This window comes from Sarcophilus harrisii, chromosome 4 (assembly GCF_902635505.1).
Source record: "Sarcophilus harrisii chromosome 4, mSarHar1.11, whole genome shotgun sequence".
Lineage (NCBI taxonomy): Eukaryota > Metazoa > Chordata > Mammalia > Dasyuromorphia > Dasyuridae > Sarcophilus > Sarcophilus harrisii.
The window spans coordinates 366,272,197-366,284,255 of NC_045429.1; positions in this window are offsets into that span (position 1 = coordinate 366,272,197).

A 12,059-nucleotide genomic window follows, 5' to 3' on the forward strand; every position below is an offset into this window, starting at 1 on the left:
TTACTAACTATTTCAAATTTTCATCTTCATTTTTGCAATTTACTAAATATAATGTGAAACCTCTAGGTTGTTTTGATTTATTCCTCTTAATATTAGTGATTAGGAGCAACTCTTCCAAAGAACTATTCCTTTCTTTTGATTGCTTATCTATTAGAGAAAGGTATTTGTTATACTTTAAATGCAGTCCATGTACTTTAGTATTTTAATGGATCTGTACATTCTTTTTTCCCCCAAAAAATGTCTTACATTTTGGCTTTTAAGATTTTGATATCATAAAATCCCAAACTTTTAACCCCCCTCAAAGTGCATCTGAAAATCCCCTCTCCTGTTATGTGAAGCAAGTACTGAAAAAAAACAAACCCCAATAATTCTCTCCCTTATTTTATTATGATTGTATTTTCCATTCTGAAGAGTACTTGGAATACACAGATGCTTAATCTATTTATAAACATGATAAATGATGTCCTGATGGCCTTGCTAGGTAGATAATACACTACTATAAATTCAGTGAAGAGGAAATAGATACCCAGTCCTGGTTCTCCTGCCCAGTGTCTGTATCATTTACACTATAATCCCAGTGGGCCAATAGCCCAAAGGATTCCTTCTGAAGCAAACTGGGAGCAATGATGGTGTTAGTTGGAAAATTAGGTCCCTGAGGACCCCAGCTGGGTGAATTTGGAAACACCTGGCTTTGCAATGGCAAATTAGTGGGGGAAAAGGAGGGGAGAGACAGACAGACAGACAGACAGACAGAGACACACAGAGAGATAAAGAGAAAAACAGACACAGAGAGATGGAAAAATTGAGAGAAACATAGAGACAGAGAAACTTCTCTCTTTTCTTTGCATATTATGTTTCCTTCCCAAAGAAGACTATATGTTTTATTTTGGAAAATAATGGTAAAATAAAGCTTACCTTCTTATGTTCACTTTATACTTTTGGGATAACTGAGAGACTAAGTAAACAAGGCAAGGGACTATCCCACTCCTACATCAGAAGAGACTTTTCTGATCATGAGTTCTTAATTAAAAAGATTTGCTTTTGTTTTTTAAGCTAGATTTGGCAGAAAAAGAAAAAAACGGTAAAAGACAGATCTGCTGCTTGGAGAATTTTTGTCACTTACTATGAAATCTCACCAAGTTACAACCTTTCTTGGGTTTAGTTTCCTTAACTGTAAAATAAGATCAAATTAGATGATCTTAAAATCTTTAATCTCTAAATCTATGATACTATGTAATTCTAGTTTATGTATGCCATAATGAGGCTTACTACCAGTAAGTCCTCTACTAATAAATACAAACAGTTTCTCATAGATTCTTGGCTTACTACTTTAGTCCTCTTGTTCAAAGTCCAGGAGTCTCCATATACCTGTATCTTCTATATTTTTGTGTGTGTCACTAATATAGGTGATGTTATATCCCTTTTGGGGGCGTCATCTTTCCAATATGATAGCTATGAAATGAAACTTCAGAGTTCCTTTAATTTGCATTTCTCTAATTATTAATAATTTGGATCATTTTTATGTGATCACTGATAGATTAGATGACTTCCTTTTGAAACTACTTATTCATATTCTTTGACCATTTATCTATTGGGAAATGGTTCTTATTCTCATAAACTTAAGTGAATAATATATGTTTTTTGGATATAAGATTTTTATCAGTGAAATGATCCAAAGATTTTTTCTCCAGTTACTCATTTCTCTTTAATTTTAGCTTCATTAATTTTGTTTATGCAAAACCTTTTAAATTTTATATAATCAAAATTGTCCATCTTTTCTTTTGTAATCATCTATACCTAATTCTGGAGTCAGAAAGACCTGAGTTCACATTTGGTTTCAGACACTACTAGCTATGTGACATTGAGCAAGTCATTTAACCTTTGTATACCTTAATCCACTGGAAAAGGAAATGCCAAAGCACTTCAGTATCTTTGCCAACAAAACTCCATGTACAGTGTGATCTAGGGGGTCACAGAGAGTTGGAAAATACTGAACAACAACAATAAAAGAGTTCATGAGCAAAAAAGGTATAGATGATTACAAAAGATTGTTTCTTTTAACTACAAAAGAAAGAAAAAAGGGAGGAAAGAGAGAAAAGGTTACTATTATCTTCATGGATAATTTCATGGAACTAATGGTTAGATTCTTGAACTTGTTGTACTGCCAAATGAGATAAGTAACCAATTATTAGAGTGTGCTTTTTATTTGTTTAGATGTTTCAAATTTATTGGTAAAATTGCCTATCAGCTAATAATTTGAATAGTAACTTCAATGATTCAAATCAAAAGAATCTTTTGGAAAATGTTGAATCACTAGCAAAATATTGATGGGGATCAGTCACACGTTTGCAACAACTATATTAATGCATTGATTATCCCTTCAGTTAATGTGAGAGTTATTATTAAAAAAAATTCCCCATTCTCCCCCCCCCCCCTCATATTTATCTGGTGAGAGACAGACTGAAATTTGTGACTTACTGTAGAAGAATACAGATACATTCTGTTGTAATGAAATAGGATTTTTGAGACTGATGTCTGCTTTTGGAAGACTGTATTTATGTTTCAAATTGTGTTATGAGTTTTAAAAAAAAAGTTTACTGATGTGTTTTATTCTTATGTCTTCATCATACATCAATCCTCTCGCTCTCCCAGGAGCTTATCTCTTGTAATGTTTGGGCTAGTTTTCTAGAAGACCTCAGGACCAACCTTGATCTTAGTGGAGGAGTGCAAAAGGCAGGAGAGCCACCAGGAGGATTGTCAAAAGTGGAATATCTCTATTCTTGTCCTTCTTATCTCTTATATACCTGATTGTAATTACATCATTACAGCATACTGATTATATGTGAACTAGAGAATCATTATATCACTATGCTAACTACTAAGTATATGTATACTAAAGAATCATTATCTTATCAATTCCACTGAGTTAATGCCTTTTTGTAAGTATTCTTGTTTCAAGTATACTTCTCCAGAGTTCTAGCCCTTATAATAAAGAATAAAAGAGAGAGAAAGAAAAGTATTTCAGGAAAACCAACTTAAAACATCCACCAAATCTGACATTTTATCCTGTGTTCCACGTCTATATTTCCCTATCTCTAAAAGGAAAGGACAAGAATTAATTTTTAAATTTTTTTATGCCAATCATGATCATTATAATTACATAACATTCAATTTTGATTTCATTTACTATTGCTCTTTCCATTTCTATCATTGTAGTCATTTGTGCATTTTGCATTCATAGTTCCGTTTACTTTACTCTGTATCAGTTCAAAAAAGTCTTCCCATGTGTCTTATTCTAAACTTTATTCCAAATTGCTTTCCCAGTGGGGGTCCTATTGGAGGAAAAATTTCCAGCTTAGTCTATTATCTTTCTACAATGCTTCTAATATTGATGATTCCTATCTTTTATTCTCTTTGTCAGTTTGCAGGGTGTGAGATGAAATCTCAGAGATCTTTTGATTTTGATTTTGTTTATTGTTAGGGATCCAGACAACCTTTTACATATATGGGTTGAAGTTGACAAGTTATATCAGTTGAAGTTGTTACTGTTATTTTTCCTGACACATTTTGTTTTAACAGGGCAAATATAAACAAACTTACAAATCAAAAACAAAGTATATTCCAGGTATTGTGCTAAATGCTGGAGATACAAAGGAGAGGTATGTAAATAACCAGTTACATTAAAGTTATATGCAGGATATTTGAACAATAATCTCAGAGGGAAGGAACTATCAGTGGGCAGTGATAGCCTACTGCAGATGTTGAGTTTTAAGTTCTATCTTGAAGAAAGCTAGGGAAGGTAAGAGGCAGAGTGAGGGACAAGGAACATTTGAGGCATGGGAGACAAAGAGAAAAGGTACAGAGGTAGGAGATGAGAGATGGGGTTTTTTGTGTGAGGAAGAACAAGTAGATGAGGGCATTGGATCAGTGAATACATGTAGAAGAGTAAAATGTAAAAGGACTGGAAAGTTAGGAAGGGCCAGGGCTTTAAGGGCTTTAAAAGCTTTATAGAGTCTATCAATTAACCTGAAATCTATAGAAAGGAAGGTGTGGTCATCCAAACAACACACATTAAATGGAATTATTTGGAGAGGAGTGCAAGAGGCAGATACTCTTCTTACTTGAAAGTTTTTCTATGTGAACATAAAAGTCTTTAGTGTTTTGTCATATGTTTATATGCCAGAAGTTATGTTTTGTGCTCTGGTGTATAATAAAGCTACATCCCAAGAACAAATGAGGAAGAGACTTACTGCTTTTATTTTTCAAAAGAATATGGTTGATTTGAATTTGTAAATTTGTCCTAGAGGTTGAAAAAGTTTACAAAGGCTTTTAAAAGATGAAGAAAAAATGAAAGGTCTGAGGACCAAGGTTCTCCAATTGCCCTTGATTCACATGAGCCAGATCTGATTCTGGGGACTGCAACAAGTCATTTTTTTCCTCTCTTGTTCATTGCTCACAACTTCAGGATTATTTTTAATTATGCTCATAGTATATCTTATGTATGTGTTTCTCTAAATGTGGGTAACAATGTCTTCAATTCCCGCATATCACGTATGAGACAGCTTTTCTTTTCAACATAAAGTACATAAGATGTAGAAGATTCATAGAAACCCAATAAAGAGATACAGAAAAATTTAAGGCACTCAAATAACTCATTTAGAGTCCTAGAAAGTAAACAAACTTTGGCAACAGTGTTCAATAAGCAATTAACTCCCTTCCTGTTGGATCTGCCAAGTTTGAATAGCTCACTGAAATGGGGGGAAGGGTGGTAAGGTCCTGATATTTAGGCCTCCACTGATGGCTTCAGTTTTACAGCTGTGAAGAGAAATCCAAATGATATTATTGGAGAAAGCTTCCATGAGATTAAATATCTATTGAATATGATTTTAATGGTGCTTATAACTTGTTATCATCCATATATAGCAAGTGATTAATGTGATATTTTGGTATGGCTTTCTCTTTGACTTGAAAACCATCCTCAATTCTGTTCAGAAGTGGAGACAATGAATTCTCCCATTAATGAACCTCTTCTATCTATTTGATCACTAAAACCTAGTGAGATAATATGGGGATTTTTGGCTAGGACCCTCCTTTAAACCCTCAAATCATTTTGGCTCTTATTGATTGACCAATAGGTTGCAGGTCAAGCCTGACTTGGTTATTTTTTGGATCCTGGTTGACTCAGAGTGAATGCAAATAGTAATTGTTTCTGTTTTGCCCAGAAACCCTGAGTCTTCTCCCAATTGTGTGTGTGTGTGTGTGTGTGTGTGTACTAGGTAAAAGGCCATTCTCTGCTTCATTTCTCACCTTAATCTTAAACACAGATTGGGTGTTGCCTCAGTCAAACTAAGACTTGTTAAAGACCTTAGTTTAAAAAGGCCAAGATCTCCCACTGCATCCAGTGTTGCTGATCTATATCTTTCCAACAGACCCAGATGATCAGAGGAGAAAGTAGGGCTGGTAACTTTGCATAGACTTCCCTCATTTTAAATCCAATTCAATTGCAAGTCATGATATCTCCCTGATGTCATGATTTTCTTGGAGAAACAGGAAATCAAACATTAAAGATGTTTACTCCCTTTAGGAGATGGATGTCTGAATTTTTAAATTTTTGATTAGACATCTGGTTTCTCCCAAGTCTGAAAAAGTGCACTCTTGGGATCTTATGTTTTAGGCCATGTATAAACACTTCTCTGTGTACTTCTTATTTGCTCTCTAAAGCAGATGTGTCCAATATATTGCCTGCAACACTCATCGTGAGTATGGCCCAAACCAAATTAAAATTTAATTGGGAAATATTTAATAAAATGAATTAAAATACAATTAAATGGATAATAATACTTTTAAAAAACTTTTCCCATTTGTAATATCTTTTTACCTGAGAAATTTTTATGTGATTCCATATATATAGGTATATAAAAAGCACACAAATCAAACATTTATTGATAATACATCATAAATTTGCAATTTCCACATGCAATTCTATGACCCCTCATATAGCGTCACAATCTACAGTTTAAGAAATTTGGTTCTATAGGAAGCTTCTTTTTAATCCTTAATTCTGGTGTCTTCCATTAGTTGATAATTTCTAATTTCTTTTATATGTAGCATTTTTCTACATAGTTGTTTGAATGTTGTCTACTCCTGTAGATTGTAAGTTCCTTGAGAGCAAGGCTTAGCTTTTACCTTTCTTTGTATCTCTAGCTCTTAGTAAAGTTCCTGACACATAAGAAAAGTTTATTAACTGATTGAATGACTTCTCTATTACTACTTAGGCCATGATCATCCTCTTAGTCACCCAAGTTTGCAACCCCATTGTCATCATTGTCTCCATACTCTCATTTGCCCTATATAACCAATCAATTGTTAAATCTTGTCAATTCTACTTTCACTATATCCCTTAGTTATGTCCCCTTCACTGACATAGCCACCACCACTGGCTTGCCTGTCCTCTCCAGCTGCTATAAACTTCTCTAAGGTTACCATCTATATATTCTCTGTATATCATCTGTGAACCATCTATCTATCTACACACACATATATGTACAATCATACATATATGCATATGTACATTGCATGTATATATATTGTGTGAATATATATACGTACATATATTTAGGGCATGTATATATGTGTATGTGCTGTCTCCATTAAAATCTTGGGTCCTTGAATGAAGAGATTATTTTGCTTTTTCTATTTATTTTATTATTTAGTACAATGTTTGACACATTCAAAGTATTGAAAAATTCTTTTTGATGGCTTAATTTCAATACGAACCTATCGATGCCCTGACTTGCTGTCACTTCTTAGGCAGAGAAGTTTGTTCTCAACAATCTAGATTCTGAACTTTTAATCAATCTAGACTCTGGATGTTTAAACAGGAAGAAGCTAAAGGCATCCAGGAACTTAAAGGTCTAGAAACTCCTATCAGGCCACTTTGTTATCATTAACTACTCCTCCCCACCCCTCTAGTCCAGAAGAAGGTGCAAGGAGAAAGGAGAAGGGTAGTCCTGAACTTTATATAGAATACAAGCAGAGTTGTGATTCCTTAATGAAGGGTTTATCAACTTGTCAGTCACTAAATCATATTAGAGAGGACCACAGTTACTAGGTGCTAGTCAAAGGAGTTCCTACAGCTTTTTAGCAAAGCATCAGCACACACACTACCCTCGAAAAAAATATGTCCCTCAGATGTTTCCAAACAAAAGTTCATATTCATTATCTCATCAAGCTGATTTCACCTGTGATCAATCCTACCCCTTACAAACAATATACCTAAACTTTTATAAACAGCTTCATTTTAAAAAAGGATTGCTGCTGTTGAAAACTTCAAAGCATGTTCCCTTGGGTACTTTGTTCAACAGGGGTCATTTCTCACTATAAGACAAAAGTCTATGAGACAAATTTTATCTCAGTCTTAAGCATCACACTAAGTATTTAACAAGTCAGTACTAAATTGAATTTAATTACATTTTCCCTTTCCCACACCCGTTCTAAAATGAGATTCTATTATATTGTATTTGTTCCATTTTAAAAAGACTATGTCACTAACCAGCCTCCAAGTGATCATTTAATCCTCATTTTCTCCTGTCCTGCAGAGAGATTACATAGAAGCAGAGATTCTTGTAGAATAGCACTGCTCTGCCTCAGAAGATAGTGGAAAAGAAAATATTGGCATTCGCCCAGTTTGCATGATCCATCACCAGCCCTCAGTTTTGCACACTTGCCATCATTTTAGCATTTCTCTTTTCAGTAGCAGCACCATTTCCATTGAATGGTTTTGTTGACCCATTTTTCTATTGCTCAGATGATGGCAATATATCTGAGGACTTAGTCCTTTTCCTTTCTCCTTCTTAAACCACTCCTCCCCCTTCTCCCTCCCCTCCCTTCCTGAATGATTTCATTGGTTTGTTGATACAGGGAATTCTTGTGGAGGAAACTCCTTTTATATGCAGGTCAGGATTTTCTCTGAAACTTAGATCCCTTTCAAAGAATCTTTATACATATACATGTATGTACCCAAATGTATGCATATACAACACACACACATGAAATATATATATACATCATATGTATATGCATATACACACATAACATACATATGTAGAGACAAGAGAGAGGAGAGGGTTCTATATATATATATATATATATATATATATATATGTAAATCCATCTGTAGTGAGGGTTGCTGTCCTTATGTGTGGGGCTCCAAGGGAGGCAGGGTGAGAAATAATTAATTTGGAACCCTACTCTATTTCAATCGGTATTAATCAATTTGATAGAATTCTATAGGGTTAGCAATTATCAGTTCTGCCTACTAGGTCCCAGAGTTGTGACCTGTAGGTTCTAAGTTTACTTGCTTAATCATAGGGAGTTAATGAGAGATCCTCCACTCTTGTTTTTCCTTGTCATGGTGACCAAGTTCAGTGTGGTGGAGGTGATTTAATGAAGTGGAAAATCCTTCAATTTATTTGCATATCTTCAGACCTTTCTTTCTTGTCCAACATGACCCAATGGCCAACCATCTCATGACTCCTTAGTCAGGAGAGATGCCCCATACTTCACCCAATCTGTGACTCACTCCCTCCTGCTAATATGTCATTTTTGACCCTCAAGAGCAAGATCTATTAACCAATGAGATTCTGTATTTCACCATGCCTCTTTTGGGTAGATTGGGGTATCAACCTTTATAAATACAAGGTTGTGAAAGAAGGGAGCATTTCAGATTGTGAGGAAAATATGAAGTCCACTTATTTAGAGGGGACCATGGACCCTTTAATAAAGTACCATTGGCTCAACACATTGCCTCAGTCTCTTTCATTGTAGGTAAGACAATTTTAGTCTCCACAGCATAAAAGACATCTTTAACCTCTTCTTTCCCCACCTTCTCCCAGGGATACTATTATTCCTGCTAAGAGAAAAAGCAGGAAATTGGGGCTAAAGGCTATCACTCTGCTATCCTCAGACAGAAGGTGTATTAGTAGAAAAGCAAAGCTATCTGCTCCCTTAAATATTGTTAATTTAAGGAATATGATCAGATTCTATCTAACTTTTGAACACTTTATCATTTTTGGAGGGAAGGGGAACAACAAGTTTTGTATCTGAGGCTTAACCCTTTCTCCATCTAATACCAGTTCCACAATGAACACACACAGGGATACCAAAGCACAGCAATTCAGAAATTGGAGAAGATATACATAGAAGAATGGGCAGCTAGGTGGCACAGTAGATAAAGTCCTAGGTTTGGAGTAAGACTTATCTTTCTGAGTCAAATCTGGTCCCAGATGCTTACTAGCTGTGTGATCCTGACCATGTAACTTAACCTGTTTGCCTCAGTTTCCTCATCTCTAAAATGAGCTGGAGAAGGAAATGACACATCACTCTGATATCTTTGTCAAAAAAATTTAGATGGAACTGAAATAACTGAACAATAATAACAACAACTACATAGGAGAATATATAGCAGACAATATAGAGCTAAGGGGCTTTCCCTTTTGGAGCAAGATAACTCAACTTAAATAAGAGATGGTGTTCTGGATCTCATCCTAGAGGAAACTACCCAAAGTCTCTAGAGTAACAAAGTGGGGATAGGTTCATGATGGAGACCTCCTGCTCATCATATGTTGTCTCAGAATATTTTTTTTCTTTCTTAATATTATTTTATTTTTCCAAATATATGGAAAAAAACTGTTTTTTAAACATTCCAATTTTTCTCCCTCTCCTTCCCTTTCTCCCCTCACCAAGACAGCAAGCAATCCAATACATGTGCAATTCTTCTAAACATTTTTCCATATTAGTCATTCTGTGCAAAAAAAAAAAAAATCATACCAAAAGGGAAAAAATGAGAAAAGGAAAAAAAAAAAAAGCAAACACTACCACTACAAAGAAAGGTGAAAACACTATATTTTGATCCACATTCAGTCTTCATAATTCTCTCTTTGGATGTAGATGTTACTTTCCATCACAAGTCTATAGGAATTGCCTTCAATCACTTCATTGTTGAAAAGAGCCAAGCCCATCACAGTTGGTCATCTCATAATTTTGTTACTGTGTGCAGTGTTCTCTTAATTCTGCTCACTTCACTTAGCATCAGTTTAGGTACATGAATTTATATGTATATATGAATATATATAGGTATGTATAAAACACAAAAGCATTTTCTCTGTGTGCATATATGTGTGTGTGTGTGTGTGTGTGTGTGTGTGTGTGTAAACATATATTACACAGTTACTGCTGTGAGGGATGTAGAAAACCCTTACCCAAAATGACTACTCAGAGATCACTCAGTAGAAGGCAGAAAAGTTGTTTATTGAAAACCTCCGGAGGATGAGCCGTCCCATTGCGAGATAAGAAAGAGAAAGCTCGCGGTAAGAGGGCTAAAGAAGTAGTAAAGATACATAGCTTTTATACAAGAAATTACATCACAAGTAAGAGAGCATTGAGAAGGGGAGGGGGAAGCATCTAATTGGTTGTTCCTATTTGAGGAGATTGGAATGGAAGGTTTCTGTTTCCCGAAATCTCCTTATTTCAAGGAAACAGAAAGTCAGGCCTTCAGGCTTAATCAAGCGACAGTGGTCCAGCTAATAGACTAAATATCGATAAATGTCAAATACCAATAAATGTCATCAGCTCAAGTTAAGTAAATATGTTTCTAACTGGCCAAGGCTCAGGTAGATATGAGCCTGCACATATTATACAGGTCATAGGGGAAACACAGAAATAATGAAAATAAAATACAGAAAAAGAATTCATACATCCCTGTAAGTTCTTCACCTTATCTCTCTCTATTCCATACACTGCCATCTTTCTAATTGAATGCTGCTGACTTGCATGTCTCTTTTATTTTCTCATCTCCAATCAATTTCTACTGGGTCTTACACTTGTTTGTCTGCAAACATTTTCACATCTTACTTATACTTATTTTTCCCTTTATGGCCACCATTTCATAAGCTATAATCCTACAATAAAATTCCTTTTCATCATTAAACTCCTATAAGTAGTGAACTATCCTCATGGCCTCTGATATGTTACCATCCCATCCTTTCCTTAAATGCTTGCAATTTGGATCCCAGTTCTCCCACTCTATCAGAAACTATTCTCTCAAAGATCTTCAAAGACCACTTCTTAAAGCTCCACACATGATGCCTTGCTTTTTTTTTTCTTGAACTTGACACTCTTATGCTTTTGTACTGTTTTTCCTGCCTATCTGGAATGTGCTATTTTTTTCGCATCCATTCACATCCCCAGACTTCCTTAAAAAGAAAGAAAGAAAGAAAACAACTCAAATCATGCCTCCAGAATATTTTCTTTAAGCAACTTGAAGTAGGATTGGCCTCTATCATCTTCTTTCTCAAAACTAAAAACCAACTCAATACTCAAAGAAAACTTGAAGTTGACAAGGACCCAAAGAGTTCCCCAAAAGGAGACTATCTGAAAACTGAAGCTTTTGCCCCTCAAAAACCCCACTCAGAGAACAGGGATTGTATCTCTACAAGTAAGTAGAGAGTCTTATAAATATGGGTTTTGGAGCCTGAGGGGTTCAGTGATTTGCCCTTATTCTTGTTTTGGAAGATAACACTTTATTCTAGGTCTTCCAGGATTAATGATAATAACTGACATTTATATGGAGCTCGAAAGTCTGAAAAGTGCTTTACACATATAATCTCATTTGAACCTCTCTTCAACCTGACACAGACAATAGTATTATTTTCCCTATTCTATAAGTCAGCAAACTGAGGTTAAAAAAAAAGACTATAACTTTTCCCATAGAATAAGTATCAGAGAAGTGATTTGAACCTAGGCTTTCCAATTCTGTTATGATAATATGATATTGATGAACAGTCTACAGAATTTTCTCTATGATTATATATTGGGGAAGACCTCTTAGATTTCTGATCTGATCAGAAAGCACTGAATTTTGTAAATGTGAATCATAGAATAATAGCATTTCACAGTTGGAAGGAATCTGAGAGAACTTGAAAATTAACCCTTAAAGACAGCTATATTATTGAGGGCCATGGGTTTTATAGGGGGGAGGGGTAGTTTCTCACTCAGGCATG